The following is a 27824-nucleotide window of genomic DNA, read 5'->3' on the forward strand; positions in this document are numbered from 1 at the left end:
CTAAAAACCAAAATCTAACTGCTGAGCAGATTTTCAGCAAACCTGAAAACAACCTAGTATCTACTCCATTACATTATTTGAATTCAGACGATAAAAGAACCTATATACTTTTAAACATGGTCTCTCTAAAAACACTGGTGATCACAACATATTGGTGATCATAACATATTCTACAACTTGGAAGAGACTGTAAAATAATACCAAGACAAAAATATCTATTCCCTTGAACCCTGCAGAACTACTGTTTTGGCCTCCGGGTGGCTTCCAACATGAAATCCTCTTCATGGAGACAGAGGCAACAGTGGGGGAAGTCGCACTTCTTACTACTTTTAACCACAGTCACATGTGTTTCCATGGCCCTGTCCGCAAATACCAGCAACCGTAGTTGCAAAGAAACACAAAATTTAAATGAGAGTGAATTTCACACTTGAGGCAACAGGCGGCTTTACATTTGGATATGACATTCAGAGCTATGTTAAAATACTACTTTGCATACAGATTATTGAATGCTTTGTCTTGGAAACCAATTTGTGTTCTGTATGCCAGGACCAAGGGAGAACTGGCGATGCTGACTGCCAGAGTCCTTCATTTAAGTTACAGAATTCCAAGAAGAAATATAATTTCCCCCAAAGCATTTTTTTTAGAAAGGAAACCAGTAAACCTCTGAGGATTGAGTTACACCACCTACGATCAGAGTATTTTATCCTTTGAAAGACACAGAAACTATCATTTTCCCCAAATTGGTAGTGAAATAACTATAGAAATTCGCACATTCATCCTAAATAACAAAGCACAATTCACCAGATTATCTTTTTTAAAAAAAACCTTAAAGTTCTTGAAAAGCGACGTCTGAATATTTACAAAAATTAATTGCTGTAATAAAAGTTACCGATTATTGAGGATCTATCACATGAAAACCTGTATAGCTGTTTTTATATAGTAACCTCACAACAATCTCTCAACAGAGATATTATTGTTATTCCAATTTGAAACATAAGGAAAATGAAGTCTAATTCACCGGAGGTCCCATTAGAAATACATTACTGATTTAAATAAACGGTTTTGAATTAAAACAGTTTAATGCTCTTTTTGTTTCCTTTTGTATTTATCATCATTCATATATTGCTGGTTCTATGAACATCAAAATCTGAATCATTTAAGAACCAAAGAGACTCCTCTAGACCTTTCTTCCATTTCTCTTCTTTCTTTTCTATGACCTCACAGTTCTCAAAATCCCTCTATTCTTCATTTACGTAACTGATTTTTTAAAAATCTATCTTCTTATTTCTAAGCTCTTACTGAGCTTAATTTTATAGTCATGCTCCATGAAAACAACATATAGATTTTGGATAGGGAAGACTTCATAACTCACATGCCCCTCACTGGTCCTCCAGTTCGTCAATTCTGTTACCCAAGATTCAGGAGGTAACTTGCCTTCTTTGAGGACATCCGTCTGTACCAAACTTCTTTACCAGCATGTATAGTGCCATCCTCTTCTCATTCAAACACTGTGAGAGACATTTGAGTTCACGTTTATGTATATGTGTTTTCATAAATAAGAACTTAAGATTAGTGAAGATGGCAGTGGTCTTACACTATGTGTTCTTTTCATAGCAGATACATTTTAATTCAGATGACTAAAAACCACTCAAACTCTTTGACCTCAAAGCTGACATGTAATTAATCTTTAATGAGTTATTAACATTCTTTGCAAAGTTTTATAAGGCCTTGCTAGGGATTAATAAAATTATTAAAATTTGAAAAATTAGCCCCGAACAGATGAGTGGGATATTTTACTATCTTGTCAGGTGGATAACGTACTTGAATACTAAGTGTGTGGGAATGTGCCACTTTATAAAGGATGACTTTTACAAACATTTGCATGGCACTCTTAAACTATTCATCATCTGATGCATAGTCTTTTTATATGTTTTCAACCGAATTGTCCTACTTTTCATTTAAAACATTTAAAACAGAAGAGTGAAAAAAGTGCATAAAATCCAAGAGAGCACAATATTAGGACTGCTCCATTAAATACCATGAAGAACACATAATTCAAGATTGATGGCAATAAAAATTTAAGAGACTAAATACAATTGGAGTTGGCTTCTTTACCATTTCAACAGCGCTGTGATATTGAAGTGGACATTATTGTTTCTTTTTGGAGAATTTTCCAAGTTTGAACAAGATAACAGATATGAAAAATGTTTTGTAAAACATAAAAAATCAAACAAACAGTTTTCAATCACGATATGACTACTAGAGGTGTAAATCAGACTACTTGAAAAACATGGTTAAAATTATAGACCTTCCTCATAGAAATGCAAACTCCTAAGTCTACCCTATATGGGGTAGGGTAGTTGGCACTATTGTTTCATATTCTCTCAAATTTGAATTAAAATTTAGCAACATACAGTGAAATCTACAATAAAAATACTCCAGATTCTAGAATATAATGAACTACAATTCCCTGGTAATAGCTAACACACATTACCCTTGTGGGAATACATAGGCAATTTCAATGGTATTACAGAACTTCTTCCTTAAGATTTGAAAAGTTTCAGATTCAGCTTCCAAAACACATTAATTATGTGGACTCTCACTAAGGTAGACATCCAGGAAGTCTGAGCTCTTGGCTGTTGTGCTAAAGTGAGGCACATTAAGTGGTGTGCAGGCTTCCTTCTCTTCCTTCTCTATATTCAGACAATTGATTAATGATGGCACAAGAACACAGTTAGTAAGATCGACTGTATCTTAAAATAGCAGGATTCTTTTCCCCCAGTTTCTTGGGCCTGTCATTTTTACTATAGAAAAAAAGCAAATACAGATATCTCAGACTGAGATTCACCATTGTCTCTAAAGCCAGCAGGCAGTTATTTATTCCAATTTGGAAATAACTATTATGATCAATCAGGTATTTAAAATTGAGCCACTTCAGACTGTTGGAAAATTGATTAATACATATATTTCATTTGACTTTCCTTTCATATTCTATCTCCTTTGGGGCCCAAGAGATAGTCACAGACACTCCTTTAGTGTGGTCCTAGGAACTAGACCATTGGACAACTACAAATACAGTTAAGTATTGTTGTGCTGTCATTTGCAAACTGTCCTTAACATTGGAGATGTTAAAATATAAAGAGAACTGTAACTTAGAATACATGATATAAATATGGCATATGTGGACATATGTGTGAGAGAGAGAGGAGGAAGAAAAAGATAAATTAAAACTTGACAATAGAAAATTTCAATGAGCTAAAAAAGTTACTTCTCAAAGTTATCAGCACAATGATTTAAATACATGCTTTGCAAGTCTTATGTGAAAGCAAATTTCCAGGTATTTGTGTCATTTCAACATTAATAACTCTCATGGATCCTGAATCCTTTCTATCATGATTGCATTGGATCTGACTTTCTAGAGTGAGAGGGATTGAGAATGAATACGATTCATCAACAGGGATAATGCATCTTGGAGAGACAAAGAAAATTTTAAGCATTCTGTTGACAGAGGAGGGGAGAAAAAGCAGGTTGAACCATTTTGTTCCCCCCATTGTCAAGCCTTCTGTGTGAATAGTCTACAGGTGCTATCATGTGTGTCTGTGTTTTAATTACCAAATCTTAAGTCACAAATCCTTTGTTTTTCTTTCCTTCCTCCCCATCTGCCCTTTTTAGGCAGTATATGAGAGTGACTATCTTTTCTTCTTGGAAGTCATCCTTTTTCTGAAATTGTCTTTAAGTTCTCCTATTTCCTTATCACCTTTTTCCACCTTTCTAAAGCAGGAGTAACAAACACAGGTCCCTGAAGCCCAGGCAGGAAATATATAGGAGTAAATAGACGGAGTCTCAGCAGGTGAACACCAGGGAGTGGTAGGGACCACGACCAACTGGAAAGTGCCTGCCCCACCCAGAGAGGTAGACGCTAACTAAATGTAGCTATTTGTGCCCACACAGGAATATGGTCCCAGTGTTCCCACATCTGATTTTTAAAAATATTGAATCATATGGTAAAAGGAATTTGCTTGCCACTCAAAACACATCTGCAAGTCAAATTTAGCTCTAGGGCTGCCAGTTGTAACATCTGCTCTAAGCAAATCTTGATCTCATTCACTGGCTTCCCCTTCTGTATATGCCTCTGAATGTAGGGTATTTATTGAGTTCTGCTCATAGTTTCCATAGCTTTTGTCTTTAGTGTCTTTCTCTTAGTTCTCTCTTCCAATCAGTCTCCACGTTGATGGTTCTCACACCTGTACTCCTGCTTCTGATCTTTCCTTTGAGTTCTTAGGATCTGATTTTCCAACAAATGATTATTTATGCATATCCTGCTCAGCACATCTCAAACTGTATATACTGAATCATTGTCAAACTCGGTCATCTTTCATTTTCCGCATCTGTTTACTGAAACATGTGATATATAATATATATTTAAAAATTTGTATTATTTAATAACTATGTTATTTTTGTTTATTAGTGTATATATTGTAAATATATTTTACATATATGTATATATAAATACATATATAAAATACATATAAATATAAAATAAATATATTTTATGTATTTGTATATACAAATACATATCTTATACATACAAATACATGTGTATATGTATTTTTGAAAGCTAGCATCACGTAGTGGTTAAGATCAGTCACTGGAGTCAAACTACTTAGGCTTTTATCCTCACTTACTATGTGGCCTTGGGCAAATTACTTTACCTCTCTGTGCCTTTCTTTCCCCATCCAGAGATGGGGATAAAAAAAGTACCTATCTCACAAGGTTATAGTGAGGATTGAAAAATTGACTAGATAGCAGAATACAAAATAGAATTTTTTTAATTGTCCCAATTTGCAGAACAGACTTCAAATCAATGTGGAGTAGGCAATTTATTCAGGTTTCACTAAGGGAGTGTTAGTGTAGTTTTATGATTCTTAGCCTTTAGGTTACATTGAGGGCATATAACAAGTGCTATGGATTAATCTTTAAAGACTGGTAGAGATTTTCTTTATTAGCCTGTAACTCACTGAATATAGCCATGTGCCAAATGCCCTTCCAAAGGTGTAATATGTATTAGCCTATTAAATACTCTTAAGAATATGATAAGTCTTTTATTAATTCAATTCTAAGGATGAGGAAACTAAGGTAAGTAAATACATATCTAAAGCAACAAGAGCCGAAGTGGAGAAGCATAGGAGGTCAGGTGGTCTTCCCTGCATGGTACAGCATGTTTGGAGTTGTCAAAGAATCGTTGCTTTCCTTGTCCGCTCTCCATGGAATGCTTTCTCTTTACCTTACGCCCAGTGTAGAGATCTGAGAGAGAACACTCCAGGAGCTTGAGATGTGCCTTCTGGAAAGGGGTGGGCGGGGGCTCATGAACTGGTATCAGACTCATATCTGAAGATAAGAGACCAGAGAGCAGCATTGCCACCAAAGGCAAATTGCAGGAGCACCTTTCCCACAGACCAGCTGCCCACACCATAGAGGGCATCTTGAAGAGTGATCCACCAAGAAAAGGGTGGAAGATGAGAACAGGGTCAGGACAGAGTGAAAAGCTCTACCCTTTCTCTCATGCCCATTTCTAAGCTTGAGTCAGGTCTGAGCTAGCAAGGGAACAAGTTTAAATTGGATTGGGAATTGAAGTTTTGATAAGAGAACTATACATTTAATTGGGTTACGCAGTAAAAACTGAGAGTGACTCGAAAAGTCTTGGGATCTTTCTGGGACCTCATCTAAGAGCAAGAGCAAAGAGAAATGAAATCACAGAGAGGCTGAGCAGAGCACGACTGCAATGATGTTCTACACGTCATGGCTGAGATCACATTCAGCTAATCCTCAAAAACTTTTAGACACTTCCTATTTATTTTCAAAAGAAAGACTGAATCCCCTAATGTGTCATCTGGGGCTTTTCATCCTCTAACCCTATTCTATCCCCTTTACCTTTATCTCCCATCACAACCAAACTAAATCCAGTCATACTCCATTCCACACATTGCTCTGCCTGGCATAAACTTCGTATCAGCCAATTATTCAGATTTTTACTCACCCTTTAGGATTTGGCCAATATCTTCCCTCTTTCATAAAGGCTCAAGGATTTCCCTTAGTGAGATTAATCACTTCTTCTCACACATCTATTATCTCATCCTCTCTTGAATATATAATTAAAATTAGTAGTTTATACAACTCTCTCATCCACTAAATTGTAAATGAATTCCATGAGGGCAGGAAGACATCTTATTTTTGTCTAGTATCCTATACAGCACTTAGCAAACGAGGCATGTATATAGAAAGTATAACAAACAATAACACAATTAAAACATAATGCGTATTACGGCCTGAGACCTTTCTCATTTTCAGAGCATTTGCAAAATTCTCAGGATGTCAACAGACCTTATGCAGATCTTTGTAAGATTTTTGCTTCAAAAAGAAACAACGATATCCAGACACACTGGTATCAAAAAACAAATTAGAAAAGAACTCATTCCACATGTCCGACTGCTCCTTATATTTAAATATTAAACAATTACAGTAGTGGAATGAATACATGTCAGATAAGTAAAAATAAATATTCAACCATAAGTAGATGAAAATTCCAGAATACAGTGGACCATGAGCTCAACTAACAATGCACAAAGGCTGTGTGTGTGTGTGTGTGTGTGTGTGTGTGTGAATGAAAGCTATGTGTATTAGAAGTGTGTGTTGGAAGGTACAACTTCTGGAGGACTCACTTTGTAGAAATAAGAATTTATTTTGTATGTTGCCAGATATTCAACTCCAGGCTTGAGAAGCAAGCCACAAATGTAATCATGGATTACCGTAGGCAGCTAGCCAGCTATATTTACCAACACACAAGGAGAATTTTAAACAGTTAGATTGGACAGTCCTATGAAAACAAAAAGGACGGAGACCGCTTAGCATCTGCAGAAAGCAAAGGCAATTCCTCGGGTCATTATTTATGTTAGATGATGAACAGGACTTATTATAGGCAGCTTCTGACTTACAGCATCTGTCATCAGGCTGGGTCCAGTTGGACAGGCAGGTACCCTGGCGAGTATCAAGGTCCCACGGAGAACTATCATTACTGATGTGGTGCAGCAGGCGGCTTGGGCTGTAGAAATAGGTCGGACAAGCTGCATGCAGACACACAAAAGCATTCTCTCTCCATCGTTAAATTGAGCGTAAACTGGCATGGCATTTGACATTTCAACGATGCTTTTAGCTATGGCACTCAGTCTTTTTGAACCTACAGGTATGGGGCCAAAAAGAGAACACTCTAGTCAAACTTCTTGACTATCTAGAAATTTAGTTGGCTTGGAAATTAAATATTGGATACAATGTTTAAGATCAATAGCTAGTGTCTCATTTTGTCAATATGTATTGTTGGTATGGACTTCACTGATAATCTAGTCCTCGATTACTAATTACTTGGTCTCAGACAAGTTCCCTAATTCTTCTAGATTCAGCTTCCTCCTTCATAAAAAAAAAGGGATAGTAATAGTACTAATCCATTTGGTTGTTCTGAGGATTAAATGAGTGAATTGATGAAAAACATGTAGCACAGCGAACATAGAGTGGGCACTCTCAATTAGCATGAACTTTGAGTAATATATTTTCACTATATTGCATACGCCTATATTTACCATATAGTGCTGTTATTTACCACACATTGACTTATATATTATTATATAAATATTTTGTATTACATATCATTATTTAGTTAAACTCCTTCCTTTCATATAAGGAAACTAAGAGCCAGAGTTATTTATTCACTCTCTTAAGGTGGCTCTGCTATATTTAAAAGAAAAGATTGCATACATTAAAAGTACGTACAGAAAAAAATAATTCTAACATCTTGAGAGGAAGCTAAAGAATTATAAAAACTTCATTGTCTGGGGTTGTTAGTCTTCTAATCTTTCAAAAACGCTTCTTCTGCAAAGTACTTTCACAAATGGAATAAAGACCAATGAAGCTATGGTGCTGGGCATGTAGCTAAAGCTTCCCTTCTCTCCTTTTGTCACTTTGATTGTAAAAGGCCTAACAATTCAATCCAGGTTAGTGTAGGCTACTGGATATTTTTTCAGTACCATTAACTTTGTGTTTTTCTTTCTGTCTTTCTTTCTTTCTTTCTTTCTTTCTTTCTCTTTCTTTCTTTCTATCTTTCCTTTTTTCACTTGATGGGTATGAAACTTTAATTCCAAACTTCTTTTCTAAGTTATCAAGAATGTTCTTTAATTCAATCTAGCAAATCTTTAATCAGTATTTCTTAAATATCAAGAGCTAAGGAATTTTAAAAAAATGATATTTTAATTGTGTGCAAACAATTATCATACCATATGATGGGTGATGGTATGGAAGGAAGGGATTTAGTATTTCTGTTTGTTTGTTTTTATTTACACATACCAGAAAATGAAAATCCCTGAAAAATTTTAACAGGCAATAAAAATGAGGGAGAAAAAAATTCATTAGTGGGAAGAGTAATGAATAACAGAACTACATTTTAAAAGTATGTGATGCTTGGGGGAATAAGTATGCAGGATTATGTGTAGGAATTGCCAAAATGGTGCTAGGGACAGGTTGATGATGGTCATTTAGGCCCAAAGCTCTTGAAGGGATTTCCATTCCATCATGGAAGGCATCAGCAGGTCACTGAGGTTTATAACATAATAACAGGATTAATTATGAAGATCTAATTGAGATATTGTAGAAACTGATAAGAAGAGGGGAAAGCGCAGCTCTTGGGTGCCCTTCAGCAGATATGTGCTAAAAATGACAGCCAATTTGAATATTAACTCTTTGAAAACAGGGGAAGATAAATCTAAAGACCAGATTTGCCACTCCTTGATTTCATGCCTTTGTATGACTGCATGGCAACTCCCTTCCAGTCCCACAGACAATGGGGAGATGGACGCACGGGTAATGACATACCCATCAGTCCTCAACCGCGTCCCTATCTTAAAACTGAATTTGCACAATAGCTTTTTGAAAGGCCTGTCACTGCTTCAGTGTAGACTCTTTGTCGCACTTCTCTGTGGGAGCTGACATTTTGCTGATACTTCATCAGGCTGGACTGCCTGCTGAGAACAAGATTGGTAAGGGATATGCATCTCACTGCTGGAAAGGATGGGAGATGTATTATTTAAATACAATTTATTTTACAGCAACTTTAAAAATCAGATTTAAGATTGCTTCAGAGAGGTTAGAAGCATATCATTGCATCTCACCTCTTCATGTCTGGGGAGGCTTAAGACTTTTAATTGTTCTAATAGTTTTTTGTTTCTTTTGTTTTATATATACTCTTTTTTTTCCCTTAGATAACTGTCTTCATGTTCACAATACTGCATCATAAAGGAAATGCCAGCCCTGATTTGTGGTAGGTGTGTTAGAGGAAGTTGGAAAATAGCTTAGAGGTTCTGTAAGGGAACACATGGTTCCTCTAGATGTGAGTCAATACTCCAAATACATAAATTTGAGAGAAAAAAAACTGAGGAGGCTGTGTCTACACATAAAGCATTGCGATAGCTTTTGTTTGTTCTTAAAATCTTTAATCAGTTTAGCCAAACAATTAATTTTTGCTTTAAAAATAAAATAGGCTTGGCTAAATAGTGAATTTTTTTGTTTGTTTGTTTTTCTGACTGGATCTATTTGTCAGTTAATTTAATCCAACCAAAAAGGTCAAACTAGTTATCTGTTTAGAAACAGCAAAGTAAAATGGGCATCTGAGAAGTAATCATTTCTTAATATCAAAAGGGTAAATACAGGTTAAGAAATCATTCAGTGTGTTTAAAATAAAATTGTCTGCCAGCCAGTGGTATGCTGGAGTTGTTACTACCAGCTTGGGGAAACCAACTGTTAAATTTTCAGGAATTTTGCAAGCCAGTTGACATCACACTGGTTGCTTGAGATCACCACTGTGGGAGTCTTACGCTGTAGAAAACAGCCAACACTACAAGCCAGGGGCTTTGTATTTCAGAGAACCAGTTGTTAAACATTTACCAGATTACCACTCCAGAAGGTTCCCACCTGTATTCAATATGGTTTTCATAATGTTTAATGGTGTTTAATTATCATTTCATGATGATTAATCATTTCATGATATTTGATCGTATGACATTTAAAGTGTTTACGCTGGAGTTCGTATCTTCCTTCTAGTGTCTTTTCCCCTATTATTTCTAATGTTCTCTGCTTCATCAGTGAAGGGGCCAATGGTGTAAACGCTCATGAAGAACATAGTAGAATTCAGAGAAGTCATAACAAAATGACAGAAGGATAGAAAATAGGATTGCTGAAGAAAGGGAAATGAGAGTTGTGAGGAAACATTAATTGTTCTTATCTTTTTTTAAGAAAAAGAGTTTTAGTGCTGCTGTCAAGCTATGCTCAATATCTATGTCACATGAAATAGGAGAAAACAGCCTCAAATTAAAAGAGCCACAAGTTTAATTAATGGAAGGAAAAATATATCTTTACTGTCGTGGACACAGTGAAGGCCACCAGACAACTCTTAGAGAACAGACAACCATCTTACTCAGGTACTTAGTCAATGGTTGGTGTTTTCCCCCAGTTGTTAAGGGGGAACCTGGTGAAGAGTAAATAGGGGTAAGACAGAGGAGGAAAAAGTCACCCACAGCCCCCCATCTAGAGATGGTCACTGCTATTCTCTCTGCTATAATTGCCCATAGACATACATGGGTATGCGTTCTTACAAATTTGGGTCGTTCTGTATGTACATCATGTAATGTCAATTTAGTGTCAATTCTCCTGACATTACACATTCTTCTAAAACATGAATCTTAATGGCCTCAGAATAGGCCACTCAGTTAAAAAAGTTTATCTCCTTCTGGTGAATATTTAGGTTGTTCCCATTTGGTACTGGGATAAACAAGAAACTGGGACCTCTTCTCAGATTATTGATAAAAGCCCTGGTATATAAGGCTAACCTTCGCTGAAACGGTACATTCTTATCAAGGGTATAAGAGGATCTGTCAAGCCAAGCTACCACCCCCTCACACCCCAAACACTGCTTAGGAAATAGGGAAAACTACAACCTACCATAATGCAGATAGTTTTCTAGCACAGTGAAATAGACCCTTAAAAAAAAAAAGAATTATTGTCCCCAAGCATTTGTATTTATAACTACCAAAAATTGTAATTTATATAAAGCCAAAATCTTTAGAAATAGCTTTTTGGTCTCTCCTGCCTTGAAAACACACTACCTTGTATAGCTTCTAAGTATTTTTACAGTTCATTATGCAAAGTAACTAGATTTTAAAATTCTGTAAGCACCATAACAAGATATTTAGAAGAAAATGTTGTATGCATTTTTTCAAACACAAACCCCTTTTTAAATGCCACACACATTTCTTTGTGGAGCATGCGTGAAGCATTTTTAATAAGTCCTATCCTTTGGTTCCACTCATTTTTCTAAATATCTTATTATGGTAATTATATAATTTTTGTTTGTGTCTGTGTGTATAAAATCAGATAATAACATATAACACTAACATTGAACTGGACGAGGAATTGGTGAATATTTTTGTCTATTCAATTCAACACATCATCTCATTTGTCAGGTTGCCAATACATTTCAATACTATTACTAATCACCAAAAATGTCTCTGAACTATCATGCTATATTCTTATGGGGTTTGAAATCCTACAATAGAAGAGTCATAACATAACCATCAAAATTAATATTTTAAAGAATGAGTAGTTTATCTGTCTCTTCCTTTGTTTTTAAATAGTCTATTTATATCATCTGACAATTGGAACAGTGTAAACTTTATCACTAACTGCTTAATAATTATTCCATTAAAGTTGAGTTAGACAAGAGAAAATGTCACTTCGCTGTGGAAATAGCTAGTAACTACCTTTTGAATATGTAAATTCTTACCTTTAAGGTCTTTTTTTTTTTAAGCAAAAATGTAAGTTAGGGATAGCCAACTGCTGCTCCTGCACACTTTTATGCTGCTTGAGATGCTTGTCAACAGTACCAGAATGACAGTCCTAAAATAAAAATTATCTAGTTATATCCAGAAAAATCATCAGGCAAAGACCTTAGCCTATTGCTCTTGCTTGAAGGTTATCTGTAGGGGTAGTAATGCATTTCCCCAAAATGATGAGATGATTAGCTCAGTGCTAAATACTATCCTGGTGTTACATTTTATGTTTACATGTAAGTTTCTGGTTTTATTTGCTTGTTGGTTTATGGAAAGTCCTAAGCCCTGAAAACCAATTCAGATCATTGTTTACACCTTGTAAAATCATAGGCAATCACAAGCAACAGACTCTTGCTAACCTAAGATACATTTGTAATAATAATATTAAAAAAAAAAAACTGGCTGGATCATCCAGTCCACGACTCCCTTCCAGTTCTGAAATTGTTCCAATGTACTAAATTGGAGAAGGTCACCCAGGCAGGGTTAACAGGGGCCACGTAAGGACCACAAACAGAAAGGCCAATATTTCCACCAGCTCTTCGAAGCAGGTTCAGTTTAATCACTTTTTAAGAGTCTATAATCTGCTCCCATTTTGACAAGAATGAGAAATACAGCCTAGTAGACCCGGAAAGTGCCTTCCAGTGTAACTTGAAACAGTGCACTATGGTAGGTTTGCTCCAAGGATGGCTCCAACCACATCTTCCACATTGCAGGTCTCTTGCAATGAGATTTTGCTACCTCACTCATCATAAGGTAGAATTTTTCTCCTCCCCTTGGGTCTGGCTGGCCTTATGACATGCTTTAACCTATAGAATTTGGCAGAAGCAGTGACATGTGGCTTCTGAAGCTCAGCTTTTGGACATGTTATAGCTTCTGCTTTTGAACTTTTAGGGTGTTGCTTCTAGGATTGTCGTCTTGAGACTGCCATGCCGCGAGAAAGTTCAAGCTGACCTTGTGGAAATGCTGTGTGTAGGAAAGGTAGGTTGAGAAGGCCAGTCAAGCCAAGTTCCCAGATGATCTACTCGCTAGCTGAAAGCATGAGAACCATCTTATCAACCCACAGAATCAAAATAAATAATAAATCATTGTTGTAAGCCACAAAGCACTGGGGTGGTTTGTTATACCACAATAGATAATTAAAATACACCCTAACATATTATCTCACAGAGCAGTTAGAGAAAAAAAAAAGGAGCATTTGTAAAGCTAACAGCTTTACTGACTTTTTTGGTATCCTGTCTAAGTTAATGACTTACGTGTGGTACAGGCTTTTCCTGTGTAACCAGGAGGACAATTGAAGTTTCCAGTTCTTTTGTTGCACTGACTTTCATTCTCACAGGGTCCACAGGAGAGCTGGCACTCCAGTCCCCAGAGGCCAGCAGAGCAGGCTTGCGAAATAGAAATAAAAATAAAGACAAAGAAAGGAGTTAAGACTTATAATGAATCGCAAGATGCTCCCTGATTTCTTCTGTCACATAAGAGGGTTGGAAAAGTGTGCGTGCGTGCGTGTGTTATGCGAGTGTATCTGTGTATGACTGAGCTGCAAGGAAAGCCACATTCGTGTAGCCTCCATGGATTTATGGCACTTCCAAAAATATTCCCTGAAGAAATCAACATGATGCCAAATCTTGTCACTTTGGAAACACAGAGACAGAGGTGGCTTTTTGCTGAAAATGTGTTTTTTTCAGACAGTAACAATGGAAGCAATTTTGATATATATCTTTGGAGGCAGTTGCACAGAACAAAACCTAAAAATGAGATGTAATTTGTAAAGGAAACTTGGGAGGTGTAGTTCTCGGGAAGTTGTCCCCAAATGATTGCCTGAATCCTGTCCCAGGCTTTGCTTCTTTTGTAAGCCAGAATAATCACCCCAGAGGTTTATAATTTGTGTACTTTATAAAAGTGTGCAATGCATAACGTGAGTGAAGAGGAACATGTGCTGCTTTGTTGAATGCCCTTTGAGCTGGAAAGGATGGCAGATGCAGCGGGGCCCCGTTGCAGGCTCAGTTAGAGCTTCCCGTGTTTGGACTACCATTGAAGCTGCTGGAGTTAGAAACCTGGTGGAAAGTATCCTTTTAATACAAGGAAAACCTGGGAACTTTCCTAAATATATGACAATTGTGGAAAGTTGCATCAGTCCAAGTTGGGCTGTGAAGTATCTTCTCCCCCTGGGAAGAATCTCTGAATAACAGAATTATGACATTTTCTGGGATGTTCATACCATTCCTGGTGATTATCAATTGATCATGACTCTGTGCCAAGCACTTTACATAAATTAGCTCCCATTTCCATAAGTACGGCCATGTGATAGAAGCAACTTCATCTCCTTTTTACATAAGAAACTGAAGCTCTGAGAGGTAAAGTGACTTACTTTGGATCATCCAGCTCTTAGGTAGCAAAATTAGGACTTGAACCCAGATCTTCTGGCCTTTGAAACTGAAACTCAGCCACCACACACAATTTGTGCTACAATACTAGGTGCTTAGGATCTCTCAAGTCAATTAACTTGATTTTAGAGACCACCAGAGTTCACAATTTGAAGTGCATCCAAAGTGGAACTATAGTAACAAAAATCTGTCGTCCTCATGATGCCATAAGGGTTGACTAGGCCTCTTTTGATGGACTCAGTGGGCTCTCTGGACCAGAGACCTCCACATTTAGAGATCTGCCTACAGTTAAGGTCCAAAATACCACAGGCTACACACTAATCAAAATAAGGCAAAGACACTGGCTGTCTTTTTCTCGCTTTCTCTTTTTTTTGCTATTTCACAGATTCACATAGAAACTAGCTCTTCTACTCTTAGAAGTCATTGCTGATAGGCTAAATAAAGCCTGGTGCTGATTGTGGAGAGGACTGTTCATTAGTGTCATTGAAACAATTTGCAGTCTTTAATTAACTATTCATCGGCAATCTAGACACAGGTCTAGAGTTAAGATTTTTAAAGATATGTCTGGCTCTAGGAGCACTTGGGCTACTTCACTCTTTTAAAAAAGATAAAGAAAAACAACAGGCCTGATTTTCATCATGCACAACTCTTCGAGAGCTCTTTTTGCCTTGATTTCAACTGCCAATCATGGCGATCCCATTCACCCGCTCCAGTCTGATTCATAATTTCATTTTGTGGTTAGACAAAAATATCAGAATTGGACAAAGTTATCTGATTGAAAAATAATATGTTTTCCAGAGATTATGGTGACCTCTCTATTTTGCTAATTTACATATACTTTCAACTCATTTTCCTTCACAGTGGGAATCTCAGAAGCATTTTCCAATATAGTATATTCAGCAGCTGCTTAAAGAAAATGTTATCAGAATAAATTAAATCTACCCAGGTGTGTATGTATGGCATTGTATCCTCATGCGTTGATTTCTAGGGCATGACTTCTTTAGAGAATTATTGAAGAAGGGGCTGACTCTAGGTAGGTCTAAATATCAGTTAAGACAGGGGGAGGTTTAGAGATTGGCATGGGACCTACTCTTATATGATGTTAAACACAAATGTGTTTCATTCATTTGTGTTATGTCAGGCTTCTGTTTCCCTAAATTCTTTTCTTCTTTGCCTAGAAAGTCACAATCCAGCAACAGAAATAGTCCTTTCTCCACAGAATCTAGATGGACATACTGCTGCTCAGGAAGAAAAGGCAATAATATCAGACATAATAATAACTGGAAAATGTTATAATAATAAAAAGAATAGTATGTTAGAAGATGACCTTGGAAAAAAAATTTTAAAGTTCAAGGAGTTTTGCAATTTGCAAGTTTAAGTAAGGCAGGACTGACAAGATTCAGTGAAAACATAACATAAAACTTTGTGAAAAAATGAGAGAGCCATGTAGATAGATACCTAGGGAGGAGCATTCCATGAGTTCACAAACCAGAGACAGGTACTACTAACATCTAAGAATACACTTTTCCCAAATTCATATGCATGCACACACTTACATATCTATATATTATTTATAATCGGAATTCTGCTCTATATAAACTTTTATATTTATGGATTTGTTAACAATTTTTCTACAATACTTACAAATTTGAAAAAAGAAGGGCACCTTGAAAAGAAGCCACCTGGGTGGCTCAGTCAGTTAAGTATCTGCCTTTGGCTCAGGTCACGATCCCTGGGTCCAGGGACGGAGCCCCACTCAGCGAGGGGCCTGCTTCTCCCTCTCCCTCTGGTACCCCTCCTGCCTGTACTCTCTCTCTCTCTCAAATAAGTAAATGAATACAATCTTTAAAAAGATATTGAAAAAGGATGACACTGATAACTCTGTTTAAATTTTCCAAAACTTCATGGTTAGAATCTTTGATTTGTATTTGTTTGAACGCTTTGTCTTCAGGTATAAAGAAAACAGTTCTCTAACTCTGGAAGCTACCAGTACTCTTGGTTGATTACTTCAGCTCAAAGAAGTGACTGGCCGGCTTTAATTTTCTTAAGATCAGACTCTCTTGCAATTTGATCTTTCTTCTTTTGCTCAAGCTGGCCAGGGGATGGCTAACAGCAGAAGCTGAGAAGACAAGGTTAAATAACTTCATTTCCGCGTGTCTCAGTTTCCTCGCCTGCAAATAGGGGATTAATAAAGCTTACCCGTCTCCTGAGGACACTGGTGGGTTAACTAATTAATGATCATATGGTGCCGAACAAAGGCTGAGCATTGTTATTAGAGAAGAAAGAAAATTTATCATCAGATTGTACCTTTCTGGCATCCGTTGCCTTGGTAACCAGATTTGCAGGTGCAAGTGCCATTTTTGGCACTGCATTCCAGGGTGTTCTCCTCCACACACTGACATTCTGAAGAGCAGCCAGCTCCATAGACCCCCTTGGGACAGTCTGCAAGCAGATTGAGGCAAACGGGTCACCTGAAAACCATGCTTTGTTTCTTTTACATTGTCAGTGTACAGGCATGTAGTTCTGCAGGGCCTGATTATGGGGAAAACAAGGGGATCATCCTGACTGCCAAAAAAAAAAAAAAAAAAAAAAGAAAGAGAAAGAAAAAGAAAAAGAAATGTCTTTCAAATCAGGCAATTCATTTGCTTTTTGGCAACTGGATGTGAACAGTGAAGCCTGAACTACTTAAAAGGCTTTGGTGCTTCTGGGAGAGAAATTGCTTCTCAACGTGCTCCATTGGTGCCTATAGTTAATATTCTCCAGGGACTGTTAAGACCTGCCAGGCCCTATACTCATCGTGTTGCAGCAAGGAGATGATGGACAAGCACTGATGTAAAGGCTCACCATTGTTTTCTTTCCCTTTCATTATATGGTAATCCGAACTAATTTTACATCATGTAGATTACACACAACTTTCAACATGACAGCAACATTTTCTTGGCTACATTTTTGGCAAATGGTGCTTGCCTTCCCTTCAATACTTTCCCCATGCTGTTGAGTCTTAGGGGGGGTGGGGGTAGTCAGCACAGGAATTCTAATTTGAAGAAGTTCCACCTTTGCATTTAGGAAAACATACCCTCAGTTCTGTCTTTGCGGAGTTATATCCAGTAATTTGATTCCCTTTCCCAAACCACTGACATGTTCTTTCCTCCCTCATTACAAATGTCCAAGGGACTTATCAAGATCCTTCAAGTAACCTCCAAGCTCAAGGTAATTGCATTCTATGTCTGTAGAGCCTTTGTTGTTAAAAGCTACTCGGAGAAAACAAAATAAGCCACTTGACTTTCTACTGGATGGAGAATTATTAGCATCTGCTAATATCTGCTATTAGTAGCAGAGATAATTTAAAGTAGTGGTTACAATGCCACCGTGTAGGGGGATCCTTGCCCCAGTGACCAGGGACTGTTCCCTTGAAGCAGAACAAATTTATTAACAGGACCTCTTTTCATGTGAATATGTTCCCATTTGGATGATAAATTATGTGATCTTCTCTCAAACTTCCTGTGGCCTCTGAGTCCTTTCCCAGACAAACGAAGCCCCAGGTCTCTCTCTGTCTCTCTTTCTCTCTCAGAGCTTTGGTCTTCCTTGATAGGCCTCCCCTTGTTCATCGCACAGCACTAACTTCCCTGGATTGGCTTCTGTGCTTTACTCTTCTGGGTTCAGCACATAGAATAGTGGTTTAAGGAACAGCCCAGACATAATAGAATGCTTAAATGTGACAACTGGGTATATTAAGAAGATATAACTGTGAAAATAAGCAGAGGGAAAAAAGGACATCTGGAAGAAGTAACATCTTTTGGCAGTTCAATGTCTACTCAGGGTTCATTATGTGCTGAAATGTGCCCTCTCGGATTCATATGTTGGAGTCCTTTCACTCAGCACCTCAGAATGTGACCTTACTTGGAAAGAGGGTCACTGCCAGTGTGATTAGTTAAAATGAGGTCAGGATGGAGTGAGATTGGGTCTCTAATCTGATATGACTGGCATCTTCATAAATAGGTGAAATTTGGGCATGGAGAGACTCACATCGGGAAAACACCCTGCGAAGATGAGACTTAAATGACCACAAGCCAAGGAACTCTGGGAAGCTTGGAGAGGCCCGGAACTGATCCTTCCCTAGCCACTTCAGAGGGATCATGCCAGCCAACACCTCGATGCCAGACTTACTAGCTCCAGAACTGTGAGGCAATACATTGCTGCTGTTGAAGGCACTCAGTTTTTGGTAATTTATTACAAGTCTAGAGAATATGGGGTTGCAAATTCTAGCTTCCGAGTGCCAGGTAAGAGGCGTTAATAAATGAAGCCTTGAGTCTGAGCAATAAGAATCCTGAAGAACTGGAATGTGTATTTTTTTTAAAGGTGGTCACATTCAAGGTGGTAACCACCATCACCTTTGCCATCATCTACTCTTTGGGTTTTTGACCAGATGAACTATGATTTAAATGGTTTTGCCAAAACATCTGATATTACTTATAAGATATTCAAAACTTATTATTAAAAATGGGGCGTGTCTTGTTACCCTAGATGAATAATAATAGAATGCTATTTTCGTTTCTTGGTGAGTTTTCTTCTCCTGGCGTATTCTAGGAGGTATATGACATTCTGGAACACACCATCTATACCTGCATTGTTCACATTTACCCACGCCTTTCCCCCTCCCTTTCTGTTTTGCTTATGCAATCCTAACCTTTCTTCATGACCCAGGTTCAGTTTTCTACGATGCCTTCCCTGACTCTCTTATTAGAGTATTCACAGTTTACTCTCTGTTTTCAAGGGGCATGCCTTTTATAAAGCAGATAAGATCGATGGACATTCAGTTAAAAATACGAGATAAGATTCCAAAAGGTCTCTGTTATTAAAAAGCAGGTCATGGTATTACTGAGGTTCACTGAGGAAGGATTTCCAGAGGAGGGCATGTGAAACAGGCAGAGGAACGGGGCAGAGATTTCTGTAGGTACACAGCTTCAAGATGGGGTGGTGGGCATCTGGCACTGATTCACTAGGAGAAATCCTAAAAGTTTCTGATGGGCTGAAGTATTTATTGGTGATTGCATTTTCTTGCAACTTTTGCAAAATGTGATTGATGGTCAAAATGCAAAATGAATAGCCGTTTTAGAAATCCTGGGGAATGATATTGCTTTGCATTAGAACACAGAAATAAAAGAAAGTAGCTCTGGGCCTTTGATATTCAATTCTCCTAAAGTGTCAAATGTCCATTTGAAGGTGCCCGTGAAATCCTCTTGAGGTAAATAACAAGAAAAAAAAAAAGTGATTCAGAAATAGTTTTCTTTCATTCATCAAAATCTAGATTCTATAATGTCAGGAGGCTAAACAAAGACTAGAATGTAAACCATCATATATATGATAGGACTATATAAAATGCTAGGTTTTTTACCCTCTTCCTCTAACATATTTTTGGTACTTTTTTAGCCTTCTTGCTTCATGTAGAGGGCAAATTATTGCCCATGACTTACTCAGGTGACAAAACCTCCCACTGCGCCCTGGCCCACACATACAAGCACCACAGACCCTGTGGCGATGGCCATTGTCGGTGTAGTTACACTTCCTTTTGCATTTCTTCCCAAAGAATCCTTTTGGGGGCTCCTGGAGGGTCAGAAGGACTCACAAAGCAAATATTAATCCACATGCAAAAACGTGCAAGAGCTGTTGCTATATGAAATAAGGAGACTGTAACAGGTAAGATGTGTCCAATGTAATTGGACTGAAGCTAGGGAGACTTTTTTTAAAAAAGCACAGATATGGTTCCTTACCCTCTGTTTAAAATTCTACAATGACTTGCCATTGTGCTGTCAGATCAGAAACTCCGATCTTAACAAGACCTATGGGCCCCTGTACCAGCTGACTTCTGTTGTATTAACGTCTCCCCGGTTGTTTGCTCCACCAGCTGACCTTCTGCACGTTCCTCTGGCAAACCTCACTCTTTCTCACTTGAGAGTCTGGTAACAGGAGGCCCTCTCGGTGTGGGCCCTCTTCCTTCACTCATCCCATGTCACATCTCCTCATTTTTCCATCTTCAGCTTAACTTCAGCTTAAATGTTACTTCTCCAGAAGTTGCTCTCTGGCTCATGCAGTCTGTTTTTTCCTCCCAGTCTGACCTCCAAGCACATATTAATACATTAATATTTAAGTCTTAATACCTACCAACATCTGTAACCTATGTCTGCTCTGAATATGACTGTAAATTCCACATGGAAAGACCAGAATCTTCTTTATTTTCCAACTTTTTTTTTTTGCTACTGTATCATAATACCTAGCATACACCCTGCCTTACTACTTCATATATATCTTTTGAATAAGTGAATAAACATTGTTCAGGGGCATAAATAACTGGAATGCTAACAGGAGTCTTTCTACATCTCTCAGAAAGGGAAGTAAACTTGATTTCCATATCTCCAGTTCTGTGATCTGTGAGAATCTAATAAACTCCCCAGGATTTCTAGCAGTCTCCAAAGACTCTTCTCCGCATTGACTGCATTCAGCTCTTGGGCTTGTACAAGCAGTTTCTTTTTTGTGCTTTATCTGCTCATGCTGAAAATATGGCCTCTTCACTGGTTTCTATGTAAAATCCACACACAGCACTCATAGGCATTTTGTGAGATTTTTATCCCTCATTTCTCCTGTCTTTTTCTCTCTATATCCTCTCTTTTGCTTCTCAGATCTTTCTTTTCCTCCCTAGTTTGCCCAAAGAGCCCTATTTTTTTCTTCCTTTTATTATGCAGAGCAAATAAATTCTAACTCCTATGTCCAAACCTATATACACAAACTCAACTTTTTGCTTAGCAGAAGAAAAAGCCTTTCTCTGTATCAAGATTTATCCTGCTTAGATATATGTGGTATCAGTCAAAGTAACTGTACGTTTGTATCCATAGACACCACATTTTTTCTTCTTCAGAAAAGGCTATCTTGAAAAATACAGATGTAATTTTCATTTGAAGATTTTATTTATTCGTTTATTTGAGGGAGAGAATGAGAGTGGAGGGAGGCGTAGAGGGAGAGAATCCTCAAGCAGACTCTCCACTGAGTGGGGAGCCAGACAAGGGACTCAATCTCATGACCCATAAGATCATGACCTGAGCCAGAACCAAGAATTGACCAAGAGTTGACACTCAACTGACTGAGCCACCCAGGTGCCCTTAGATGTAATTTTCACTTATTTTATTTCTTATTAGAAGCTTCAAGAAGTTAAGGAGCTATGTCATGTGACTAGCACCAGCTGCCTTCTATAAACAGTAGGTTTTCCCAGGAACTCTTGGAGGGGGAAGTACTGGCACTGTCCAGAGGATCATGGGTGCCTCCATTCTGACAATAACAGATGCTGCTAGATACTTTCCCATGCGTCTCTGGAGAAAAAGCTATGAAGAAAGTGGAGAAGGTGAACAGGCAGTGTAATATACTTGCGATACAATTGGAGAAAGAAATTTTTGTCTTTCTATCAGAACACTATAGGTAATTAAAAATCTCTGTGGGTTGCAGACCCATAAAGAGTCACAGGCATACTTCTAGCTTGGATGGCATAATCATTCCTGGGGGGAATTACAAATGCAGCTAGTTAAAATGATGGTCACTGAAGAACCGAGGTCCTTATGAAATGAACAATCAAGATTCACCTGCAAAATTACCTTGTTCCTTAAACTCTAACACTCACATTTTCACAGCTACCTAGACATCTTTGTTGTGTAACTGTCATTAACCTTAATGAGAAAAAAATGGCACCTTCTATTTTGAAAAATGGGAAGAAAATGTAGGGAAAAAATGCCATGTATTTTTAACTGGGAATGAATGCAGCTAAGACTGGCTTGAAGGTCCCAAGGTATTTTGCATTGTCAAAGATTGATGAAGTCAAGCAAACAACTGTTTTCTTTGATTTGTTGGGGTTTTAGGAAGTGTATAGTATTCCATTAAAAAAATAAATTGGGGAAAATGCAACTTAAGCAAATACAGCTGTTGAGATGATTTAAGTAACCATTTTAATTGATATTTTATCATAATTGGCTAAATATTATAAAATTGTACTTTATCACCTTCTCTATCTACCTACCCACACCATTCCAGATACTAACAGGGAAACTTGACTTCTTATTGACTTTTTTCTTTTCTTTTGAGCCTGAATATACTATGCAATGGAGAAAGAAAGGAAAGAGAAAAACAAAAGGGGATAGGAAAGAGAAACTGGGAACATGGTTGAAACCTACCTTGTTGATTTATATGTAGTAAGTTTTTTTGAATTCTTACAGCAAGATTTTCCAAAGCTAAGGAAGAAATCATCCTATCTTTATTTCAACAAATTCATCTTCAATATTTCTATATTAATTGTGTATCAGAGAGGTTTTATTCTGATGCATTTGAGATAGATTTTTAGTTTCATTTCCCATGCTGCCACGTTAGAAATCAAGGGTTTAGAAGATACATATTTACCAATGAAATGGATTTAAGGGAAGTATTTACTTCCTAATAGTCATCAAACCACATTTATTTGATCCTAATTGCATAGAGCTGAGTGCATCAAGTTGCAGGTCAATATAGCTGGGTGTCTCAATGCCAACTTTTATTCATTTGTCCATTCACGTACTGGGTGCCTTCCCTTTGGAGAAACATGGATAGGATCTGATAAATGAACTCTGAGTCTAGTAGAGGAGATAGAATAGGAGATAGCTAACTCTAATTCAATGTAGAGAGAGAGACAGTGACTTGCAGTCCACCAAAAATAGTTGTGGCTAGACTAGGGTCATCAAATAAAGCTTCATGCGAAAAAAAGATAAAAGAAAAAAAAAAGCTTCATGCAACAAGCAGCAATAGACAAAGACAGCAGTTCAGCAAAAGACACAAAGCTGAAAGTGCAAAGCATTAAATAGTGAGTGGTTTAGTTTGCTGGAAATAAGTTGAGCAAAAAGCTATGATTAGGAAAAAAGAAAATGATTTATGAGGGCCTGATTGTAGATGCTTGCCAGAACTATATTAGAAGTGTGTGCTTATGTATCAGGAAATGGGTCACCCTTAAAGTATTTTGAGCAGCATAGGAACATGATCAGAGGGATGCTTAAGGAAGATCCTCGATACTCTAACTAGTAATTTTGGGTAAACTACTTCACTGTGTTCTGACTCAAGTTTTGCATCTATCTTGTCATCTTTCTTCCCATATGCGAGGGGTTCAAAAGAAAATCTGCTCATATCATCTTTCCAGCTAATCACAAAAACGAAGGAAAGAAAACCCTCTTGTTAAAAAAATTTATAAGGGAAATTTTAAACACAAAGAGGAACCAGTCCATATATTTTGATTTCAGTACTTGGCAATTTTCTCTCCTACAAGTACCTCCATTTAAAATGCAAAGGAAAAGATGTATTCAAGGTATCACTTTTCAAATCTTTGATATTTTTCTCCTGAGAGACATAAGAAACTTAAAAGTGTCATTGGCTTACATTAACACATTTTTGTAAAGAAAAGGAAAAGAAAAAAAAAAAAAAACACAGACAAAATGAAGCAGTCAAGTACTTCCATTAATTGCACTTTATAACACAAACCCTTTTTTTCTTCATTGGGAATAGCTTGCCAGGGCCTAATGATTTATTTAAATGGAGGGATTTTTATAGGCCTAGAATATTAGGATCCTTTATTAATTTTTATGTTCTGAAGATATACAAGATACAGCACATCAAGTTGCCCAGGTAACACAAAATCTCCCCTTTTTTTTTTTTTTTTAAATCTCCCCTTTTTTTTTTTTTTTTAAATCTCCCCTTTTAATCACATGTTCAGTTTAAAACCTCAGCATTTCATAAGCATTCTTTATGCACAGCAAATAAATTAGCTTCTCATCATATCAATTGTTTACCTTGTTAAAACGTTTTAGGGAGAGCACAAATATAAGAGAACTCATCACAGTACTTTACTAGTAGTAAAGGAGAGCTCATTAGCCTTTTACCAATTCTCCAGAGTATGACTTACTGTGCTGCAAAGATTATCTCCCCAGTCATCTGGGCAAGAGCACTCACTCCTTCCTTCCAGGCATCTGCCTCCTTTCCTATGGTCCTCACAGCTCACACTGCTATTGTGTCTGAAGGTGTGATCTTCACCCACTGAATGATGATACCATCTTAGTTGGTTCATACCATTTATATCACTGGAAATGGAAATGAGACGCTTCATTCCTCAAAAAACAAAAAACAAAAAACAAAAAAAAAAAAGAAAAGAAAAAAGATCCTTGGGCATATTTCCTAAGCACTTACAGACAAAGAGAATAGCAAAGCAATAGCAATAATATATTTTAAAACAGAGCTTGGACTATAGACCCTAACCACTATTTAGGAGAGTAAAAGAGTAAAAGAGAGTAAAAAGGTAAAGAGAAATTACCGTTGATTCCTGAACACAAAAAAAATCAATGCTTCTGGCACTTTGGTGCTCTTCCTTTCAGGCTGGCTGGCTTGCTTGTTTGTTTATTTATTTATTTATTTATTTAACTTATTTATTTGAAAGAGAGAGAGAGAGTGAGAGAGAGAGAGCATGAACAGCAGGGAGGGGCAGAGGGAGATGGAGAAGCAGCCTCTTGGCTGACCAGGTAGCCCTACATGGCACCAGATTATGACCTGAGCTGAAGGCAGATGCTTAACAACTGAGCCACCCAGGTGCCCCTGTGCCCCTCTTCTGGGCTTTTTTAAATGCAAAGCTGTTGTTTTTCTCTTCAAAGAGAAAACATTTAATATTGACATTTAATATGCATGCAGACAAGTGCATAAAACTCAAGTGTACACTTCATACTTTTTTCTCCACGATGTAAATAACCCCTTGTAAATGCCATCCAGGTCAAGATACAGGTTGTTACCGGCATCGCAAAAACTCAAAGGTGATTTGATGATTTCTTGATCATTAGCTTCACAAATTGAGTGCTATCCAGATTTCTGTCACCACAGATTATATTTTTCTTACTTATGAACTTCATATAAATGAACTTTATATAAAGCATGCAATCTTCAGGATCAAATCCCACATCGGGCTCCCGGTGCATGGAGCCTGCTTCTCCCTCTGCCTGTGTCTCTGCCTCTCTCTCTCTCTCTCTCTCTGTGACTATTTATGACTATCATAAATAAATAAAAATTTAAAAAATTTAAAAAAATTTTAAAAAGCATGCAGTCTTTGGTATCAAATTTCTTTCATTCAGTAGAATGTTCGTGGAACTTACCCATATTGTTTGCATGCTAGTTTATTTCTTAATGGCTGTGTAGTCTTCTATTGCATAAATGTACCATAATGTGATTTTCCATTCTATTCCTCAGGGAAATTACTTTAATTTGAATAAGAATGGAGAGACTTGATTTCAGTTGTTTTAAGGAACATTCCATTTTAAGTTTTGTTCCTGTTTCTAGGTCAGATCTTTCAGACTTCCTAATGGAAAGCCTGTCCTGTTTAGCCAGGTCTCTATTCTGTTTCTCTTCTGACTTTGAGTGGCCAAAGAATCAGGAGTTTAATTAAGAAACAATAAAACATTTCCATTTTTATACAGACACATTTTTTGGTATTATTCTTATGGACTGACTGACCATAGCATTAAAATATTTCTGCCATTTTAACCAACTCTTCCTAGAGCAATCATCCAGCTTCGATAGTGTTAAAATGCCATGAATAGAGGGAGAACAAAAAGAGCAGCTCTGTTTTACAAAGAAAAGAAAAAAAGAGGCAGCAGACTGGCTGCAAACTGTTACTTTTGAAAGAGGGTATGCTAATTTATTTTGATCAGAAGTGATTTGATGCTTCAGTTCTGTTGCGTGGATGTTTAAGAGAAACTGCTCACATTTTTAAAGATATTTTTCTTGGTCCACTTTAGCATAATGAACAATTGCTTCTTGGCATTTTAAAATGTAGAAAGAATCTAGATTTTAAGGCTATTTGAGGTAAATTTCAACTATATAATAATGACTTCTAGTGGAGTTTTAATAGAAGAACCACAAGGTCCTAATCCAATCCTTCTCCCTGTTATGCTAATCTAAGGAGAGCTTCCAGCTCTATTTCACCATATGCACTTCCACAGTCCCCCCTCCAACTTGCACCCCCACCCCTACCCATACCTACATGGAAACCTTTATTGTGCAAAAGGAAGAAAAATAAAGGACGGTGAATTTGATAGGAAGCAGTGAAGAACTAATTTTGGTCCCACTTTTCTTGCTAACATATCAAAACATCCGATGGCATTAAATATTGATAATGAAATTACCTTTAAGAGAATTTATGTGCATTGCCTAAAAATAAAGAGGTGGGTATAATGAAATAAAATTCTCTTACTCACTAATTTTGCTCAAAGCAGTCAGTTCTCCTCAAATATGTGTTTCCTCATCATCATCATCTTCTTCATCTTCGTGCGCGGGAGGCACAGAGATAGCGGCATCATGAAGCAGTTGAGGTGGGCTCTTGAATCGAAGACCTGGACACCTTACAACTTCTAATTCTCCCGCTCTTCCTCCAGCTTGCCATCATCTAAGGCTAAGGCCAAGCAGAAAAAGGCCTGGATTCAACACGATAGTTAAAAGAAGGAAAAACTGAGCAGTGGTTGATGAGAGAAATGAGAGAGTTTGAACCAGACAGCCGAGGCAGGGGGCGACTGGAAGGTGCAACTCTTTGAGAAGACCCTTTCAAAAAGTCTTTTGTAAATGCAGGTGAGAAGCAGCAAGCATGAAGTTGAAGCCACAGCAGCAGACTGAACCAAAGGAAAAGGAAGAGCTCAGTCTGTGAAGACAGAATGGGGGAGGGCAGGTTGAGGTAAGGGACATGTGGTCTCTGTTGCTCTCCAAGAACAAAATAAGGGTTGAAGTAGTTTAGAAGAAATACAATAACATTCTTCACAGGGACTTACAGATGCAAGTTTTCCCATCACTTCCAATTCTGCAGCCTTCTTCTTCTGCAGCCTTCTGTGGGGACAGTCTTATGTCCCCACAGAATTAATACACAGCTGGTCATAGACTATACTGACATCCAGACAGACTCTCCTCTGTGTCTAGGACAATTTAAATAATGTCTGCTTTTAGGTGTGGAGAGATAAAATAGACATTATGACCTCATGGGCATAATTCTTCTCCCCTTGTCACCTCTATCAGGCTATATACCAAGGGTTTGCCATATAGAAGGCAGAGTCCCTGAATTCTTCCTCAAGTATACCCTGCCAGTTACTTTTCCTCCACTCATTTCCAAGTTTACTGTAGTTCATCTACATAGACAAGTTCTTCCTGAAATCTTGATCACACGATTTTGATGAAGAATTTACAACTTAAAAGAAATTCAATGGTCTGAGTGCACCACTTTGTAGAATGTTCATCACTCTCTAATTATTCAGTATCTATGGTGAAGCATTACTCCATGTGTAATTCCGTACAAGGCTTGTGGAGAATTTTAGAAATGAAAGAGCCCCAGCCTTGGTCTCATTTGGCTTAACTGATGGCGTATATGTCCACATCTGAGCCCAGACCCTGGTCAGTGTGTTTATGATACTAAAAGTTCATTTATAAAGCTGAGTAT

General features: G+C 37.5%; 1 long non-coding RNA gene across 1 annotated transcript; it reads right to left on the reverse strand.

Moving 5' to 3' along the window:
- Window positions 1-1372: 1372 nt before the first annotated feature.
- Window positions 1373-26748, reverse strand: LOC121477288. The gene is made up of 7 exons (XR_005984198.1): window positions 26602-26748; window positions 24270-24472; window positions 16616-16750; window positions 13178-13309; window positions 11879-11991; window positions 6993-7234; window positions 1373-1508 (listed from the first exon to the last, which is right to left on the reverse strand). It is a non-coding gene; the product is annotated as an uncharacterized LOC121477288 (long non-coding RNA).
- Window positions 26749-27824: the final 1076 nt, after the last annotated feature.

Source organism: Vulpes lagopus, chromosome 17 (assembly GCF_018345385.1).
Source record: "Vulpes lagopus strain Blue_001 chromosome 17, ASM1834538v1, whole genome shotgun sequence".
In the NCBI taxonomy this organism is placed as follows: domain Eukaryota; kingdom Metazoa; phylum Chordata; class Mammalia; order Carnivora; family Canidae; genus Vulpes; species Vulpes lagopus.